At 35.0% G+C, this 16,673-nt stretch overlaps 1 protein-coding gene and 1 long non-coding RNA gene across 5 annotated transcripts in view; one reads left to right on the forward strand and one right to left on the reverse strand.

The window, feature by feature from the left end:
* LOC308187916 overlaps positions 1 to 15,988 on the reverse strand; it is a 28,049-nt gene extending 12,061 nt beyond the window's left edge. The window contains exons 1-2 of one of the 2 annotated variants that reach the window (XR_013945006.1): positions 2,876 to 15,988; positions 249 to 463 (exon numbers count right to left, since the gene is read on the reverse strand). This is a non-coding gene — a long non-coding RNA (uncharacterized lncRNA). Of the gene's footprint in view, positions 1 to 248 lie in introns of both variants that reach the window. The other variant, XR_013945007.1, reaches the window with a different exon arrangement.
* Positions 1 to 16,673, forward strand: part of TENM4 (teneurin transmembrane protein 4) — a 1,681,110-nt gene that overhangs the window by 607,631 nt on the left and 1,056,806 nt on the right. The gene's annotated exons all lie outside the window — the stretch shown is intronic.

Consider the following 16,673-nt stretch of genomic DNA (forward strand, 5'->3'; position numbering starts at 1 on the left):
AGACAATAACAGATCTAGCTACCATCCATAAGCCACTTAAAAATAAAAATAATTTTAAAAAATACTTTTAAAAAAAACTAATTTCTTTTTCTTTATATTCTGATACACTCGTCACATTCTGAGACTGTTAAATACAGACATGGAATTCTGTTAAATGGAGATTTTTGCAAAATAGCATGATTTGCAATGGATTCACACATTTTGTCATGGATTCACACATTTTAAAGATCAAGCATTGTTTGTCCCACCTGGTTCCTTCATCTTAGTTGCATCATCCTTCTTTTGTAAATAGAAGAGTTTGCTGCCCTGTGTATGTTCAGCTAACACAGGTAATAAACAGGAAATGGTGTCCTTTCAGACCTCTTCCTTTCACTGCCGCTTTTCTTTCTTGTACATTCAGAGGCAGTTTTGTTGATCCAGTAGGAAACCTCTGGGGAGCTTGATTATTTCCTTACCAGTATGACTATGGGCAGAACATGATAATTTAAGCTGTGGTTAGTACATTGGGAACAATTAGTACTTACCTGTGCTTAAATAAGTATTGTTAAACAAAATAATACTTTATAAAGCTAACTTTTTTAATTCAGCCTTTTTCAGGCCAGCAGGAGATAATGATCTAACCAAGTAGCTTTGAAGTAATGGGAACAGAAACATCTAAACAATTCTTAGACTTAGTGAAACGGGTGCTCTCATTCATAATATGTTATAGATAAGAAAAAAGTCATAAATAATAAAAAAGGATTTAATTGGGATGGGAAAAGCAAAAAGGCTACTTCAGTCAAATGTCCATTTAGTTTCTCAGATCTGATCATTATTTCAAAATGTGCATTTTTTTGAATACTTGAATTTTTAAACTGTTCAATTTAGTACTTAAATTCTGTTGCTCTTTCCAGTTTGACCCAAACCAAATAGTTAAATCCATTTATTTATTGGAATTTTTGTCAAAAACAAGAAATGTCATCACACTGTTTTTGTTTGTTTGTTTGTTTGTTTGTTTCTTCTACTCTTTCTGATTATAGAATCACAGAATGGCTTAGGTTGGAAAGTACATTAAAGATCATCTAGTTCGAACTCCTCTGCTAGGGATTCCTGACAGGGATGCCACCCACTAGACCAGGTTACCCAGGGCCTCATCCAACCTGGTCTTGAACAACTCCAGGGATGGAGCATCCACAGCTTCTCTGGGCAACTTCTTCCAGTGCCTCACCATCCACTGAGCAAAGAATTTTCCCCTAACAACTAATCTAAATTTTTACATTTTTTTTTTCTACATTGTTCTCAATTCCTATATTTCCTAAATTTTTCTTATATTGTTCAATGGAATAACGATCAAAAAATACCAAAGGATATTGAAACCTATGCCATGTTGCAGTTCTACTTTGTGGTTCACTGATTCAGAAAATTTCTGAGCATTCCAAAATACTTTCTTCTTAATAGAAACTCCCTAAAGGAAATGAAAAAATGATAAAGGGTGTGGGAACTGAACTAGTGTACGGGTTGTGTTAATGTTATAGGGATACATTTTCTGGTGCTCAAGACACAAGGAAATACAAAACCCTTGGATTTGGCTTGCATTATTTTCAAATACAATAGTACTGATTTTAGTAAAATTTGTATTTATTTTGGTAAGCCACTGTTCATATGAATAGCATCACTCACCCTCTAAAACAGTTGTACAAGTGGGTCTCGTCCACAAATAATTAAAGAAAGGATTAAAAACAAAAAACAACAAAAAAGAAAGAAAACCAAAACAAAACACCTCATAGTTCATACATAAAACTATGTATTTAATCAAAGTAATACACAGATTCATTTCTGTAGCCATGGGGCTGGAAAACACCTTGATTGGTTTCAATTTCCTATTAATAATATCAGAGAAATTTTCAAAGGTAATTGCTAGACTAATATTTATTACTTTGGGCGTGACAGCATGTATAAGATATTAAAGTAAATAAATTCACAGTAATTTTATAAATTAAATTGATATTTGTCACTTGATTAAAAGAAGAAAAAAAAAAAAAAAGTTGTAGACAGCTAAAACCTGTAAAACTGTTAGGATTTATTCAAGACTCACATTTTGTTTTGGTTATCTGTGCTGATTACCAAAAATAAACACATTTGATTAAAGTTGGATTTTCTATATTTTCTACTTCTAGACTAAGTCTCTTAGATAAGAAATAATAAATACAGAAATCATCAACAATGTTATATTAAAATTTGTCAAATACTTTTCGTTTCAAAAGTACAACTTGTGTTTTGACCGAGATAGATAGTTCAAGGTACTCCAGAAATCTGTAGTACTAATGGACCCTGCACTGGGATAAAGTATACACCGCATCCTTGCATCACATGCTTTACATAACTCTTTCGGTGATGGCAAAAGGTGAATGTTTCCGTGGTCTAAATCAGAGATGCAAACTGTTCAGAGCAATTTAGCACAAATGTAGCACTTTGGGTTTAGAAGGTCCTCAAGGCATTCTCCGAGCCACAAGCCTTTGGAAATAGTCATTGTACTCTGGCCATCTGCTAATGGCTTTTTTGGAGACTGATTTCTGGTAATTTGGGCTTGAATCTTTATGACATTTTTTTTTCTATGCTTATGTATTTTAAAGTAAAATAAATAAATAAATAAATAATCCCCCGTTTAAGCTGAATTGTCAAGATTCATCCTACCTAACTGCAGATATCTCCAGTGCAAATATCTACATCAGGGCCAGTAATCCACATTTTATTCTTCATGGAGAGAAACTGGCACTTTCAGGCTGTGATTCAGTGCACCCTAAGGTGGGCATCTAAAATCCACTATATCTTAAAGTAGTGGTAACTGCCAAAGCTGAGCAATAAATCCACAGAAATGCCCTAGCAGAATACTTACTGTAAAAGGTTTTTCACATGACCTTTTGATCCCTGATGTGAAACCACTGAGATCCAATCAGAAATCTAAATATAATAATTCATTTCTTGCACACATTCCTTCAGGGCTCTTTAAAGGAAAGGAAAAGGCAAAATTGCTATCAGGAAACTTTATTTGATTCAGTTGCCAGATCATTAAGAAGCACACATTTATTTTTTTTTTCTGAAATAATTTGAATTTCAACATTTAAAATAACACAAGAAATGCCCTGGTGGGAGGAACCATCTAACCCTATATTTGGTCTCCAGGAAAGGCAATAAAAGCAGTTGACTATGGAAGGCATCAAAAAGTGATCACTGTGTGCATTCCACTCCCCTTTTATTATCCCAGCATCCAGAAATCTCTCTCTTTCTCTCTCTCTCCCCCCTCTTATTTATTTATTTATTTAGTTATTTATTTATTTCCTTTAAGGTTATATCCTTGTGCTTCCACTTTCTTTTTATGACTCTACTATTATTGAATTTGCTTAATCTTTTTTTTTTGTCAGACTTCCTTGCCATCAAGTTTTAGAAATTTACATATTATTTTGTAAAAAGGAGATTTCATTTCTCTCTTTTGAACTTATCTCCTACTTACTAGTTTCAACAAATATCCCCATCTTTCTCGTAGAAAGAAATGACCCCATCGTTGACCCATCATGACCCCAGAAACAAATGTCTCCATCTTTCTTTGTGGGAAAAAAATAAATAAATAAATAAAATAAAATAACACCAATGTCATTAAAAAAAAAGGCCTACATTGCCCTTATCTACTCCCTTTTCAGTTTTTAAACTGCCTGAAGTCTCCCTGTCTTCCCAGGGCTGCTGTTCCACCTGTCCCATCTACTTGATCATTTTAATTAAGCTCCTTTGAGTCTTCTCTCTATATGAAAATACTAAAACAAGGAAAATAGCACACCATTTATTGAATTTCCTGGACACTCTGCACCTAAAGGTGTTTAGCATTTGGAAAGATAGAGCTTTAGTACTATAATTCATCTGAGTGAAAACCTGAATAAGGAATAGATTTTATTTATATCTCATGTCTTAAAGGTAAGGTTTACCCTGGTGGGGTTAAATGGGTCTTAAATGAGTCTTTGCAGAGGTTTAAATCCCATGAAAAGAAAACAATGAATCAGAAACTACAGGAGTTTGATGTGTGGGGTTTTAATAGGAAATATAAACTTCCCAAGAGTGTAAAGAACATGAAGATTAATTGATCTAGTGATGGCCTCAGTTTCCTTCAAGGGTTTTTTAACTAATTGTATATTACTTGGACCTTCATTCAGAAAAAGAAATTGGAAGTCAAATCATGGTACTTGAAAAAAAAAAAAAACAAACAAAAAAAAAACCTGTTAGTAATTACAGTTGCAGCAGTAATGACTTGCTAATGTTTTCAGTCTAGCATGACACTTCCTCATTAGATTTTTTCTTTTTTTTCACTAGATAACTTGTTTTAGTTTTTCTTTATTTTCAGGGAGATATATACAATTTATATTCCAAATATAATATGTGGAAGTTTACACAGAGTGACACACATGCATACAAACACTCACACAAATTGCACTGTTCGACATGGTACGGTCAGGTAAAACCAAATGCTTATAGTTGTGTATCAGTTTTACCCTTGCTAAAGCTTGCAGCCATATGCAAATTCTGATAGAGAAAGCCAAGACTATGGTGCAATGTGATGGCCCATGAAACCCATTGGCCCATTAACCTCAGAATGAAATCTTCATGAATGTTTTCTAACTTTTTTTTTTTCTTCTAAAGCAATAGTCATGCATGTGAAATAGTCCTTTCTGACTGCTTCAAGAGATTTTTTAAACTTCCTCCTTTATTCATCTTCCACAGCCTCCATTACTTGCAGTTATGGAAAACCTTCACATAATGACCTCTTAATTCAGTGCACAAGGCAGTGCAAATCCTTCCTGGAAACAACAGTAACACTGACTGCCAGATATGTGTCTATCTTCTGCATCATGGAACAGCACCTGTAGGTTCTCTCTTCAGTGAACATGTATGTGCTAAAACAAAAGGCTAGAACTATGTAAGCCACAGTAAGAGTGGAAACATCTTACAATGTGTTAAACCCTTCTGAGAAAATTTGTGTAACATTAAAAGCAATATTTAACAATGCACCTAAAAATAAACATTAAAAAAAAAAAATCCGCAAACAAACTGAAAAACCCCACAACACAACAAAAAGAAAACAGAAGGGGAAAAAAAAAAAAAAAAAAAAAGACTCCTTTGTGGCTAGTAGATTTCCATGTTATTAATGTAAACCCAGAGAAGATTCCAAAGGGCAGGCAATGCCAATTACAACTCTGCTTCCTCCAGTTTCTTACAAAAGAAGTTCCCTAAGCTAATGTGCTGTCTTAAAAGTCAAACCTAGGGACTATTTGTTGCACATTTCTAGTATAGTCAATGAGGATAAAAATGTACCTAAAACCAGTATTTTATTGCAGTGCAAAAATCCTACAGTGCACTAAGCCAGTCTGTATTGTGTGATTTGTGCTGTCACTTGTTTGTTCTTTTTCCTTTAATAATATAACTTAACATTTCATAATGTGCCTTATAGGCATGATACATTATGCCTTTTGAAGGCGATCCTTCAGCAAATCTTTAGTCATATTTGATCTTTGATTTTTTTTTGTTTCCTCCTTAATAATTCTACGATTTTTGAAATGCTTTAGCTGAGGAATCGTGAATCAGTCCATGAAAAGTTATCAGTCTCATTATTAATATCTCTTTATATATTTTTAGTTTATATATTTTATTTTTATATTATTTTTAATGTCTATATATTTGTAGTCAGGGTTGTGTGGTACTCAAACATAACTAAATAGTGGAGAGAAATTATCAAATAACTGATATGGAGAACAGAAAAAGATATTCTAGCTCACAGATAATCGATTTTTGTTTGTTTGTTTGCTGTCATTTATTGCTATAAATGTGTAGAAAATCAAGAAAGACCATATATATTTGAATATGTTTATCATAGAATCATAGAATGGTTTGGGTTGGAAGGGACCTTAAAGATCACCTAGTTCCAACCCCCTTGCCACAGGAACAGATACCTTCTACTAGATCAGGTTGCTCAAAGTCCCATCCAACCTGAACTTGAACAATTCCTGGGCTGGATCATCCACAGCCTCACTGGGCAACCCCTGCTAATTACCATGGGCAATTAATATACCAACTGGTATTTAACCAACCTCGCAGTAAAGAATTTTTTCCTTATATTTAACCCAAACCTGCTCCTTCTTAGTTCAAAACCATTGCTCTTTCTTGTAAATAGCATGGGTCTTTGACATATCTGAAGGCCCATAATTATTAAAATAAGCAGAGACATCACCTATATGAACTGGTCTGTTTTCTTTGGAAAGAAACAAAAGGGAAAACTGAGAATGAAATCAGCAAAAAACAAAAACAAACAAACAAACAAAAAAGTATTTGAATGAGCACTACCAAAACTCATGAAGGGAGCCTGATTTCCTACTGATTGGCGACCCATTTTTAAATGGTTTTGTCAGCAAGAAGTGAACTCTGAAACATCTCCTGAATGTGGCATATTTGCAAGAGCTTGTGCTGCTGTGGGTGCTCTGGAGTCTAATACTCTCAGGCTGCTGCCTTGGCTTCAGTTTTTCTGCCTTCAGGTCTTTTACTTCTCCTATAGCTCCTGCTGATCTCTGACTTGTATCCATTTAGTCAGCTTCATTTGAAAGTGCTTGAAATGTATCAAACAGGCTTGAAATGTATCAAAGCTAAATGAACATTTGAACAGGTAAAAATCCTGATTATGTGGACTATTCTCCCATAAGATGACTAGCCGAAAATGGTTCCATCAGCTGCCATTGTCTTATATGATTCTTTGTAGAAAGCTAATATAAGTATATATACATATATATATATATCACAGTTGACTTTTGACTAACCTAGCTTTGTGCTTTATGACTTGTCACTTGCATTGTATTTTCAGCTTGCAACAAAACCATTCTATTAAATATTTTATATGAAACATAGCAATTAATATTTATAAAACATTTTTCCAAAGGTACTAAATTAAGTACTTTTGTTATTAAGGGAAAAAATAAGATAAAAGAACAAACTAAAAGAACATGGAATCATATCTGGGAATAATAAGCATCTTTCTGGAGTTGATCAAGTTAAGGATCTGTCTATTTGTGTGCCCCTGTACAAAACTTAGTGCAGTGATTCTTCAAGACTAAACCTGAGTTTTAAGCAATGCCACATTTTGGAGATAAAAATAGCTACAATAAATACAATAGATTGTGTGTGAGCTCATCTGTAATGTTTGAATGAATAGTGACAAGATGCATCCCTGACATTCATCTCCTTTTGTATGATCATAGACAGTATGTTAACATTCAAGCCCCTCTTGTCTCATTCATTTTATTCTGCTCAGCTGAGTCAATGTTAAAATATTGAGCTGAACTGTGAAGCTCTTTTGGTATAGAGAGCTGTCACCCTATTTCAAGAGAATGGTATGATCACACTTAGACCATAATACTTCCATTGAATCTCTGTCTTGGGATAGCGGGTTTGAAACTATTCTTTTTTCAACATGGTGGGTGAGTAGAGTGCAAGTACCTTGATTTTCAAAAGCATAACTAGGGAATGCTTGCATAAGATAGAGTGATTTTGTTTGTTTGTTTGATATGGACTAAGTTTATTTGAAAGAGTTTTTATATTTTAAAGAGATTTAGAGGCAAATTTTGTCAGCCAGTTTGAGTAAGCTGGAATGGCAAATGTAACGCAAAAGATGATATGGAGGTGATTATCTGATTATCTCTCTCTGAACAGCAATCTAAAGAGAATACATAAAGTACAGAGGTGGACTTTTTCATATCATGCTAATGATAAGGCAAAAATATTGGAACTAAACATCTATGGTATAACTTCACCAGACACACCCTTTAATAGTATGCAACTATCTGAAAAACATAAACAAGGAACAACTTGTACACACCATACATGTGGGCGAGAGCAGGAGTGGTACAGCCCCTGAAGCCTGGTCAATACTCAGGAAGGGTAATGACTTACTTGGTCATATGTTTTTTTTTTTTCTTTTCTTTTCTTATTCTTTCCAGTTTTATATTCTGTCCAATATTGCTAAAGTTATTGTATTAATTTCTCAGAGTAATGGAGGTTCTATTTTTGAGTCATTTGATTCAGTGGTATTTTGTTGTGGTGAGTACTTTTCTTCGTGAACTGTGTTGTACAAAATATCTACTTCTTTTCAGATGATGGGATAATGGGGAAAATATACAAAAACAAAAAAACACTTTGTATTTCTCTTCAGTATTATATGGAGTAAATAACAACACTCATTTGACTTTCATGACATCTCTGATTTAATGAATACCTGTGACATCAACTCTTGCTTAACTCTGAAATTAAACAGTCCTGATCTTTCATCTCTCACCACATGGCAGTCATTTCATGCCTTTAACAATTTTTGTTGCCCTACTACAGACCTTTTCTACTTCTATTATCTTTTCTTTAAGATGATATGACCAGAATTGAACACAAGATTTAAGGAGGGACATGCTATCAATTTATGTAATGTTAATGCATAATAATTGTTCATGAATCTGGGACATTGTTGAACTTACTGCATATACTTACTCCAAAATCCTGGACAGTTCACTGAATTCAGGGGACAGGGGAGGGCTACTACTCTGCTAAGAATTCAAAGGAACAGAATTAAAAGACTAAGGAATTTATTTATTTATTCATTTATTTATTGAGGTACAGTACATGATGCACCTCAGGAAGATGGAGAGGCAAGAGAACTTGCATTAAGTTCTCTTTCTCTTACTCAGAGCTGGTATTGCCAGTGAGTTGCCAGTGAGTTAGTGAACTCCATAAATGAGTGCAGTTCCTAAATATTGCTCTAATTTTTAGGTTTCATAAAATGAATACCACAAAGATTAGGCTTCCTGTCTCCTACCATATCAGTTTTTCATCTGAAGTTTTCTTCCAGAACGTGAAATATTTCAACCAAAATAAAATACTGTTTTTTCAAAATGATATTGCAGGGTCTCATGAAAGATACAATTTGTCTATCCTGTGCTCCACCTTTTTCTGTCTTTTCTTTTGACTGGCTTCTGTTCCAGTGACACATGATATTCTTACAATTTCATAAGGAATTTCAGTGCACACACAGATTGTAGTCCAGTCTAGAACCCAAATGAAAACACTGAGACAATTAAAGTTTTGTGATTCAGATGTTTTCATTTATAATCATATAAATATTTAGAAAGATTCCATGTCACTTAAAGTACACTCTTGACCAAAAACATAATTTGTAGACAAATGTTGTATGTTTGTTCTCTTGACAATTTTCTGTGTTATGATCCAGAATCACTATATATTAAATACATACTGGAATACTCACTCAACATAGATTTTGGCATCCAAACTAGTATTCTGTGTGTAGGAGGCTGCTGTCTTTTCTTTCTTTTCAGCTGGGAAAGGACATTTTTCCACGCATTTCCTAATTCAGCTGCTCTGAGTTCCCTCGGTTGCCTGGGGAAGCCTCTTTAGACACTCTTTAAGTGGTGCATACCCACACAAACACACCATGTAGTGTTACTATTCTTTATGGCAGCTTCCAGGGTCAAAGAGAAACAAGACAAATATGATTTTATAATGTTTCTGTACCTGTATTCTTTAACATCTAGATGTTATCAAACCAGCAAGTTGATCCTTTGACAGTAGAAGACAAACTCTTTCACAAAGACTGGAAAACCAAGACACCATGTGTCCAGCAAGCCACATAACAGGGAAGACACAGACAGCTGTGATGACCTTGTGACACCTTGATAGAAAATTGAATTCTGCCTGACCAAGATCAATGAGAACTTTACCAAAATAAGTGTGTTCTTGTGGCAGATATTTGGGTCCTAATTCTACTTATTCCTGCACTGAAATGGAGGTAGAAATTTGTCTTGCATCCTTATTTAGGCCAGCTGTTAATGAAGATGTCATGATAAAAAGAAACAACACAAGAACTCAAAAATAATTTCTGCATAATTAAGAACCTGCGTACTCACTAAATTACAGGGGAAGTATCATTGCTAGGCAACAATTGTTCATGAAAGATCAACTTCTGCTTAAGATAGTTAGAAGCATAATAAACAGAGAGCAGTTTCAGGTGTATCTTTAAATTCAAAGTAATACAAAGCAGAGGAGTTTTGTGGCCATCTATTAGCAAGAAGACAAAATTTGGTCCTATGGTGAAAATTAAGGCTTTCTGTTACATAGCATTATACCTTCTGTTTTTACTGTCTTATTAATCAGAAGTTTATCTGTATGCCCTTCTTCAACCCTCCTCAAGCACCTGTTAGAGCAGTGATATTTAAGAGTTCACTATTGTACAAAAAAACTCCATTTTATCAAACTGCTTTACTGGTGTTGACTGATGTCTTCTGTATTTGTATTTGGTGTGAATACATAATTATGTTTTTGGTATGAATACAATTGTTTGCTTTTATTATTAAAAAAAAAGAAAAATAAAAGAAAAATAAAAGAAAAAAAAAAAAAGACCTCCTCTAGGACCTTTCTGAGGGAGGGATTCAGTCTAGTGATGAGAATCACTCTTGCTTTGGTGCTGTGGTAGCTATGGTTTAGGTAATGCTTCTTCTGTCAAGCTTCCAGACCTCTGTGATAAAGTTTCTTGGACAATCTATTCTGTGTGAGAAAAAAAAAAAAAAAAAAAAAAAAGCAAAGTTCAGATAAAGCAGATAGAAAGATAGAAGCACACTTAGGAAGTGTGGGTGTAAATGGTCCTTTGAAGATATGGGGTCCTTAAAGTAGGTTTTCTCTCTCATATGAGATGAATTATTCTCTTTTCATCCATCTGGGTTCATCCTGCCATACAGAAAGACTTTCACAAGAAGAATCAGATAAGCTACTGGTCAGGTCTTAAATACGCTATTTTACATCTGTTTATTACAATCTGATGGAGACTGTTGAGTTTCAGACACACTGCACACTGCATGCCAAAAAGCTATTCATTAACACATCACTTCAAGATGCCTACTGTTTCAGCAGCTCATATAGCTTGGTGGTAAAATCTTCTGCTTATGCGTGGGTTTACCTGATTTGTTGCATCGTGTTGTGAAGCGCAAAACTAGATCATTTTATTTATTTATTTATTTATTTATTGTAGTTGTTTGTTGTTGCTGTTTTATATATATATATATATAAATTCTCAGTATCACAAATGAAATAATGCTTTGTCAGAATTCAAAAATCAACATGAAAACCTTGAAACAAATGTAAAGTGATAACACTACAAAGAATAATAAACTTTTTTTTTTTACTGTCTTTTCTTAGAAGCAGGTGTACAAAGAGAAAAAGAAAAGTATATTTACAGAAATTTGATCTTTCTAACAGATTACCTCTCTGCAATTCAATCAGTTGATCCATCAAAACATGTATATAAATTTCATGAAACTACAGAAGTTTTTCTTTAGTCAAGTGTCTTGGATTGTCAAATCAGACCCAGTCTCTGGCAGGAGCTACATAAGACACAGGTGCTCATTTTCTACCTAAGGGATTCATTGTTGTTGTTTGTTTGATTGCTTATTTGTTGTTGTTGTTGTTTCATTTCTTCCTAAACTCAATCTTTAATACCTGTATTTTTTTTTTCCCAAACAGTTGTTGTAGCTCAGCTTTAAAAATATTAATGTCTTGAGGTAGAATCATCTCCTGACCACAAAACAAAAGAGGAAAAAAAAAGAAAAAGAGTAAAAAAGAATCCTTAGAATATGTCCTTGTGCTTAACTTGACTGAACAAATGGGATACATACTACACATGAAACATCTCCAACAGACTGTCAAATCTGTGATAAACTTCCATACGTGACTCTTGTGCAAATTTAGGTAGAAAAATAACACTTTCACATAAATATATACATATTACTGAATTTATCAGAAACTTGTCAGCGACTACTGCAGGTAGCTCATGAATCTTTAATAGTTGTTATAAGTGATGTTAACCAAAAAAATCTGGAACATACATAAAAATTTGGGGATCATAGAATCATAGAATGGCTTGGGTTGGAAGGGACCTTAAAGATCATTCAGTTCCAACCCCCTTGCCATGGGCAGGGATGCCACTCACTAGAGCTGGTTGACCAGGGCCTTGTCCAGCCTGCTCTTGAACACTGTCAGGGATGGGGTATCCACAACTTCTCTGGGCAACCTGGGATATAACAAGATTGGGTCATACCAAGGGATGAATGATCCTCCATCCTGACTTTTGGGACATCAAAACTTTGATCCTGGGATCAAAGAAGTGTCTCTGCTCAAATTCTCTGGTAAAGGCTATTTCTTAGGTCAGCGTACAGGCACTGAAGACTCCATTACAATAGGGACGAATTGTTAAGAAAACAGCCTTGATTACTCTGTCCTTCATGCTTGGGGAATAAGCAACTATGCCAACGCTAGTTGGAACAGCTTCCAAAGGAGGATTTAGAAGTCCTTCCGTGTAAAGCAGTGACTTCCAACTGAAACGAATGCCAGACAATAACCACATTGGATTATTATTATTATATATATATACATATATATATATATTTGTATTTATTTATAATTTCTTTCTGGGAGCCTTATATCCCTAGATCTTCCTTGTCACCTAACTGCCCCAGGATCAACACCTTCCTCACCTTCCTCATGGACAGTAACCCAAATACCACTAAGAGCTCCTATCTTTTCCTTGGAAACATCAGAACTTCCTCCTAGCTTCCTTCAGGATTCCCCACACAACCATGAAGCTGGGCCCAGATCCATCATAGGTCAGGCAATATCCCAAGTTCCACCTCCAATAGTAGACACCTGCTATTGTGTCTACTATTGCTCTGTGCGCCAAACAAGCCCCCTTCTGCCTTTCCCCTCCACTGCAGTGCTCCTGTACAATATATGCTATAATAGGCCTGAATTATGTTTCTACTTATAAGATTGTACCTTGATATCTTATCCTGTAGTAATTACAAGTAACTGAGCAAGTCAGCATTTGTCCATGTTCTTACTGACCAGTCAATTCAGCAGGAATCATAAGCAACTTGGTCTAACTCATGTTACTGCTTTTTGGTATGAGCTCAAAATCCTGTGCTACATTTTAGTCACTGACAGGTCTTTGGAGGAAACATATAGCTCCTGGACTCTGTATCAGATGTAATCAGAGGTTTACCAAGCACAGAGGAGATTCAAATCCTCCTGAAATCCAGATTTTTCTGGATTTTAATATATGAATATGCTGTCATTTAAATAAACAAACCACCAAAAAAAAAAAAAAATCTACAAACTTTATATTCTACAGAGTCCCATCATTTTGTTCTCAGATTAGATCAAGAATAATTGTTTGAAATTCTCACATCTTTTGTATAACACATACTTGCAGTTTTCTTAAAAAATGTAATTATTGGTAAGTAAGTATTCAGGTACAGATGCAATGAAGACATTTCAGATGTACAAGCAATGCTTTGCTTTCTTAGAGTCAAATTATTAGGAATGGGTTTTGCTCCCTGATTGGACTAACAAACTTTTATTAATATTTAAGTGTCATATTCAGACATTTAAAATTGAAGTGTCTATACTGAAAAAAAATAATAATCATCATTTACTTTTCAGACATTTACAAGTTTGGGATTTACTCTTTAAGAACATTCATGCTAAAAGAAAAAGAGAAAGAGGAAGGGGAAGGGGAAGGGGAACAAAAAAAAGAAAAAAGGAAAAGGGAAAAAATGAAAAAGAAAAAAAAGTAGTCTAAATTCTGTGTTCACGGATGGTATATAAGTACTGTTCTGACAGGTACTACTTATACAGACAGTTTGTTTTGAAAACTTTTAAACCATTGGAATAGAAAATGTCCCTATTTCTCATTCTTTAGCTATCATAGAATTTATGTGGTGCTTTTAATGAACAGAGTTTCTGCTTTTTTACTTAATTCTATTAATGTCATACTTTAAAGAGTACACTTTTTTTTTTTTTTTTGGTATTTACACTCCTCTTTCTTCATTGAATCACCGTATGGCTAAGACAGGTCATTTCATTTTGGTATCATAACTTCTCTTGGGCATTTTTTTTTCTTCTGCTTTTCTTCTTTTTAACCCTTATTTCCATATTTTTTCATCCTTCTCTTCTGTAGCTATCTCATGTAAAATCTCTGGCACTTTTGACTATTTTTCCTTCTTACTGCTCACCTTTTTTGGTTAGCTACTAATCTAGCCATCCTATGGTGACTCAACCACTTCCCTGGGCAGCTTGTTCCAATGCTTCACAACCCTTTCAGTGAAGAAATTTTTCTTAATATCCAACCTAAACTTCTGACACAACTTGAGGCCATTTCTTTTTGTGCTTCTCACTTGGTGCTTGGGAGAAGAGACAAATCCTCACCTCGCTACAGCCTCCTCTAAGGTAATTGTTGAGCACAATAAGGTCTCCCCTGAGCCTCCTTTTCTCTAGTCTAAACAGCCCCAGCTCCCTCGACTGTTCCTCATAAGACTTGCTCTCTAGACCCTTCACCAGCTTTGTTGCCCTTCTTTGGACATGTCCTTCTTGTAGTGAGGGGCCCAAAACTGAACACAGTATTTGAGATTCATCCTCCTCAGAGCCAAGTACAAAGGGACAATCACTTCATTAGTCCTGATGACTTCGCTGCTCCTGATACAAACCAGGATGATGTTGGCCTTCTTGGCCACCTGAGCACACTGCAGGCTCATATTCAGCTGACTATTGATCAATACCCCCAGATCCCTTTTTCAGTGGGCAACTTTCCAGCCACTCTTCCCCTAGCTTGTCGCACTGCATGGGGTTGTTGTGCCCCAAGTGCAGGATCCGTCACTTAGCCTTGTTGAACTTCATATGGCTGGCCTCAAACCATCAGTCTAGTTTATCCAGATCCCTCTACAGAGTCCTCCTAACCTCGAGAAGTTCAACACTTTCACTGGACTGTATCATCTGCAAACATACTGAGGGTGAATGCTTTCATCTGCCAAAGTATTTCATGACAGTACTGCCTAAAAACTCCAGTCAGGGATCATATATCCTTATCAGAATACACAGCTTTGCATAAAACCTATAATGAAGAACTATTATCTGCTTCAGAGACAACAGAAAAATGCAACAAGAAGTCATAGAAACTGAGAGAAAATAATGATTGGAAAACAAAACAAAACAAAACAAAGCAAGCAAACAAACAAACAAAAAAAAACAGTGGTATGATACTCATTAGCATACCTGCATTTTATAGTCATCCCAGAAAAGGTCACAGATCCAAAACTGCAGTATAAAAATCTAGAAACATCCTCCAAAGATTAGCCTTTCAGTTTCAATGTGTGAGCTGAGCATAATAACTGCTGTTGCCTCATTAAATGCAAAAACACCTATCTACAAGTGATCAAATAAACATCAAGTTAATGCTTTCTGGGAAGGTGCTTTTTCATAGGATGGCACTTAACAAGAGTTCTGGATAACACATGCATTCCATGGTAATCAGCTAGGAGATAATAATAAGGTTTAGTTGCTACTGGTATGAACAAGCTTCATATGATTTCGTCTGCGATGTGTAGGCAAAAGAATGTATTGGTAAACTAAATAAAACAAAGGGGTGGGAAAGCATCTTCCGGACTTACTGTTATATCTAAGAGAATGAGGATATGGCTAAAATTAGAAATGCTGTTGACACCTTTCCCGCAAAATGCCTCCCACCTGTGCAGAACACTCACTAATCACAATTAAATCTCAAGTATACAGCAAAGTGTATGGTTTATCAAAGTGAATGCAGAGAAGTGAATCTTGATTTAACCTATAGAACCTGGATACCTTGATACCTCAACCAAATATGTTAATATAAATGAAATGACAGCATAATTGCAAGAGTTTCAATTATGATAATTAGACAGAATTCATGCTTCATTGATGCCACAATTACACTGCTGTAACTACTGCAGCATCATAGCTTGGATACCACATCATTTGTCTTTCAGCAGTAGGTTGGATCCACAAGTTGGGCTGAATTCCGAACTATTAACTTTAAGTAAATAGAAGTTTGATGAAACAATGTCCCTAATATATGCTCTAGAGGTTTTTAATTTATTGCTACCTCTCCAAATGTAACACATTTTTGGAATTATGTAGAATATTGGATTTTCAGGAGAAACTTTGTCCTTTCGAACTCAAATGAATATTTCAGCATGGTTCAAATGGAACTGAGACTTCCATCCTAAAGGTAGAATGTAGAGATTTGCCTTAAGGAAAACTATTTGGAACAAAAAGCATTTATAATTGTGTTGATATAGTTGCATCTTAATCCATTATCTCTGCTGAGAGGTAGAGATTATTGGACTAGTGTATCACACTATCTCAGTATTTTGCGTTTTCAATCCATGCTAGAACCACAGACTCCTAGAAATATTTTGTCTTGCTCAAAGTTATCTCAGAAATATCTACCAAACTGCTTTGTTCTCCTATGCAGGTATATAACAATGACTCGGTATATTATGACTGGTGTAGTGGCCTCACTCTGATATTACTTATGCCTCAGTAAAGCAGAATTTCAATAGTCACATCTGTTTAATTGTGTTGCAATCAGGACAGGGCAATAAGGGCGATTTCTCCTTTATGTACATGATTGAAACTGGGTCTAACTTCAGTAACTCAATGGAGGAAAGCTGATGTATATGAGAAGAGAAACAATGCTTAAGAGAAAGAAATGATTCTTGTTATTAGTTGAAAACAAAGCCATT

The sequence above is a fragment of the Anser brachyrhynchus genome (assembly GCF_964034855.1).
Source record: "Anser brachyrhynchus genome assembly, chromosome: 1".
In the NCBI taxonomy this organism is placed as follows: Eukaryota; Metazoa; Chordata; class Aves; order Anseriformes; family Anatidae; genus Anser; species Anser brachyrhynchus.